The sequence below is a fragment of the Lipotes vexillifer genome, unplaced genomic scaffold (genome assembly GCF_000442215.2).
Source record: "Lipotes vexillifer unplaced genomic scaffold, Lipotes_vexillifer_v1.1 scaffold716, whole genome shotgun sequence".
Lineage (NCBI taxonomy): Eukaryota > Metazoa > Chordata > Mammalia > Artiodactyla > Lipotidae > Lipotes > Lipotes vexillifer.
In genome coordinates, this window is record NW_006797869.1 from 33,806 (window position 1) to 38,703 (window position 4,898).

The window sequence follows — 4,898 nt, forward strand, 5'->3', positions numbered from 1 at the left end:
CTCTTTCCCACCTTTGACATTTTTATGGCATGGCCCTTTAAAGTAAAATATAGAAGGTTTTCATGACAGTGATGCCCTGGTATGTAGCCACTGAAATAACAGTGTTGGTTAACCTGAGGTTGGAAAAGGTGTCCTGGGCAGAAATATAAATTATCTTCTTTAAAGCAGAGATCATGACTCATCTGTCATCGTAAAGACAATATCACGCAGCAGCTCAAACATGGGCTCTGAAAACTGACTCCCTAGATTCAAATCCCAGCTCTGCCATTTACTTGCTGTGTGACCTGGGAAAGTTACTAAATCTACTAGATCAATTTCCTCATCTATAAAATAGATGTGCTGGAAAAGAAATGCTAGAAAAGAAAGCATGAAATATACAAGAAAGAACAGCGATAACCAGTGGCAAAAGGTCAGATTCGGAAACTACTTTACAGAAACCCAAAAATGGGATGGACTTAGATGCTTTAGATCCATGGCTGCCTGCCACCAATGATCAGTACTCCCTCTCTTTGCTGTATTCTAGAGGCCAGGTACAGGATTAAGGAGATTGAACAAAGAAAGGGTGTGTGTTTTCAGTTTTGTGAAATCTCTTTGAGCTGGCCCTCTTTTCTGTTTGATTTAAATAATAATCTTATTGCATAAATTAAAGTGCTTGGGTTTGTTAATTTTTATCATGGCAATATGTAAATAGGAAAAATAGTTAATTTCCATGGTGTGATAAGAAGGAATAAGTCAAGCAACAAGGTCTGGATTTTGTCTAATTAGAGATGGGCACTTGGAATCTATGCTGTTGAAAGAGATCCCTTAATGGCTGCAGAAGTATATAAAAGGAATAAAGCTATGCATGTGTTTGTTTATTTATTTAATTATACACTGAATACTTATTCATTCTACAGATATTTATCGAGTACCTATTACTAGCTAGCCATTGCTTTGGACAAAAGGTGTGAGTGGATTAAAACAAATGAAATCCTTGACTTCACAGAGCTAAATTATAGGGAGAGAAAGGTACTGACCAAATGTACACATAATATTCAATACAGATAAGCTATAATAACATTAAATATATACATAACAATACCAGGTTTGATAAGTACTATAAATTTTTAATATATAACATTTTAAAACACAGAACTGATAATTTGGGTAGAAAAACAGATACTTTAAAAAATGTGTTATATTCTATGATACAAATATGAAATAGTTGCTTTAAGTGGAGAGAGTATTACATGCACCTATAATGTAGAACCATTAAGAATAATGCCTGGTGACACATAGTCAGAACTCAATAAATATTAACTATTACTAAAGGACAGATTGTACCACAGACTAGCATGCAGTGAACAAGCAATAAAGCCTTCTTGGGGGAAAAAAATGACACCTAAACTTAATCAGAAAGAATGAAGAAAGACGAGGCAGATGAAGAAGAGGGAAGGGCCTTCTAAACTGAAGGAACAGCATATGACAGGACAAAACAAACAAACACACAAGAGTATGATACTGAGTAGTTTAGGATCCTACAATTGTGATTTTGACTGAAGTATAGAGTTTGTGGCCATCAGAAGAAAAGTGTACCAGGAGAACTAGAAGATGACTCCAAATGTCCTCTTGCTCTGGAGAAGCCAGGTTTCAGGACAATGTTGAGGGTGGTGTGAGAACATCAGTGTCTCCTAATCTCCATTCTCCCTGTTAGACTGTACATTCTAGAAATTACTACTCTGTGCCAGATTCTGTAACCAAGCGCTGGAGTGAATGAATTAGATTTGAAACCTACTTTCAACAAGTAAACAACAATGACAAATAACATTTTTTGAGTAATCTCTATTATCCATGTACTGTTTAAAGCAATCCCCATGTCTTCATCCATTTGATCCTTAAAACAACTCAGTAAACTAAAAATTCTTATAACCTTTCTATAGATGAAGAAAGCAAGGCAAAAAGTGGTAAGTCTTGTTCACCATTGTATTCTCAGTGCCTGGTACAGTGTCTGACATCATAATTTATTCATAAATATTTGAATGAATACATTAATAATGGACAAGTGAATCATATGGAAATCTAGCTTTGCTAGGCCAGGGTTGCACATTCATAATCAGGTCACTGTCTCACTGGTCATTTTGTGGGACAATTATAGGACAATGGTTTTCAAATGTTTTGATGCATGAGAACCTCCAGAGGTTCTTGTTAAAGATTCTAATTCATTTGGTCTGGGGAGAAGCCCATGTCTTTGTATTTTTAATAGATACTCCAAGCATTTTATTCTAAGGTGATACTTGAATACATTTTGAAAAAAATGCTGTGAAATATGAGTTGATAATCATTACAACTAGGTATGAAATTAATGAATAATGGTTATGGCTCAGCCTGTCAAAGGAAGGAGAAGGGGTATGGTGACTTCAATGACAATATGAAGAAATCATCAGCTGCAATGGAATAATTCTACTGATCCTTTTCATCCGTATTGCAGGGCTTCTCATTTTGGGCACTATTGAGGGTCCGGACTCGATAATTCTTTGTTGTGAGATGGCTTTCTTTTGCATTTTAGAATGTGTAGCAGCAAGTCTGGACTCTACTTACTAGATGCTAGTAGCTCGTCCATCCTCCAAGTTGTGACAACTGAAAATATCTCCAGACATTGAAAAATGTCTCATGAGGTCAAATTGCCTAGAATTGGAAACCACTGCCACAGTGGAAGACAGAGAGCTGTCTCTAGACACTTTCCTACAGCAACTTCTGGCCTTCTAATCTAGATTTGTATACAGTATAAGACACCTGATCTGTTTCTCCATAAGTGTTCCTCTGTGAGACACTATGGTTTGTTTGATGAGCACAGTGTACCTTCTTGGCTTTTTTTCAGAGCTCACACTATGTGTCATCCTCCCTCCCACCATACACAAACACATACACACACACACACACAACTGATTTAGTAAATCAAATGAGACAGACTGTCAGCGTCAAGACATGGCTGATATACAAAATCGTCATTCCTTCTTCAGGTTCCAGAGGGCTCAGATCCCTTTGACATAGTTTACAGGGAATTATAGTTAACTATGACAGCAGAATAGGATCAGTTTCCCAGAAGACAAATATTATAAGAAGGAAAAATAAATCAAAGGAAGAGACATAGAAATAAAAAGTCAGATAAAATTTCTTGAAAGAAAGAATTTAAATAAGTTTGAAAAATTTCAGCCCCAAATTGGCAAAAACATATATTTCAGAAAATACAGAAACTTTCCCAGTTTGGAAATTACTCCAGTCCTTTATTTTTACAAGAATAAACAGACAATGTGTAACTGCCTAAGGATATATCCTTCACCTTTTCTCTTCATTAATTTCTCTTAACAGTTCTCAGCATCTTTCAGTTATGTATGAGAACAATAAAAGTAAAACCTTGTTAAGAATTTTTGATGAGAAAACTATAAACTACTGTTGTATAAAAATATGCAATATCATATTGCCACTGATTATATGCAGAAAACTTACCTAATCTTAGCAAAATGCAAAGAGTACCTAGATGAGTATTTGTTATTCACTACATACGTCTAGTGAATTCATTCCTAGTTCACTGGCTAATCAGAATGGTGATTTAGTGTGTGCACCCAATGAAACAGTTAAATAGTTATGCAAAGCATATTCTTAATTGGCCAGAAAAAAAAACTACCCAGATTCATATTGAAATCAACTTTAAATATATTCACTTCAAAATCTATTATAATGAAACTTTATTGTTATACAAATTATTTGGTATGAGCTACCTTGACTAACATACTTTGTGGAAGAGAATAATGCTTCCTAATTAACGAGTAGTAGAAGAAAAAGAAGGCAGTCAATACCTATTTTCAGAGAAGACTAGAAAGATGGAGAATCAAAGAGAGGGGAGAAAAGCCCAGCACTGCACCATCTGTTATTCTGGGCAAGAGAATACCTGTAACCTTGTTACCTCCATCCAGTTCCTTTAAGTGATTTCAGACGGCAGGGTAGCAACAGCTACTCATGCACAAACACTGTTACTTCTACCTTGAACTATTTGCTGGGAGACAAATACTCTAAGGGAACTCGGTGGTTAATTGCAGTTCACCCCTGAATCTGGTCAATTCCAGGTGGTTGTGAGGTGATTAATGACAGCCAAAGACCCCAACCCCAGGGCTTCGGTGGGAAGCAGCGATTTAGGAGGGCATAGAGGCGGAAGATGGCTGGGCAGAGCAAGCCTGTTTCTACCACCACCACTGTCTTAGCCTTTACAGTTTGTTCGAGCTGCCAGAGGCTTTCTAGTTGCCATGGCAACTGTTGGGCTCTGCTGCAAACTCAAAGCAGAGCCTCTGAAGTTAGGTACCAAACACTGGAGCTCAACAAACGCAAAGGGGAGAACAAGGATTACACATGTAATCGATCTCCAGCCCCTACGACTAAAATAACCTTTTTAAAAGAGGATTTTTGTTTATGTTTTTGTAAAAGGAGATTATTCTTGTCTGGTATTGTTCATTAGTATCATCTTCTGGTGCCCAGAGAGAGAAGACTGCAAATCCTCTCTCATAGGCAGCGGAAGGGGGGTGGGTAGGAAACGTGATTACCAGGAATGCACCCAGCCCGCTCATTCATTCATTCAGTTGTATATTTCAGCATCTCCGGAGAACATATTTGTGCTGGGCATCGTGCCAGGTGCTGGGTCTGCAAAGAGAAATGAGACGCTCCCTCCCCCCACCCAACAAAATTAACAATAATTAACAAAAATTAGCAGAACCTTCGCGAGCCTGGGGAAAACCAATTAGGCACGGCAAACTCCCCACGGATCCCTCTTGGAAGACAGATTCAGAATCCAAACACGGGAGAGGAAACAGATCCCCGAAATAGAGTCAGGCAGGAGGGAAGGCTAGAGGGAAGAGGGAAGCCGTCTT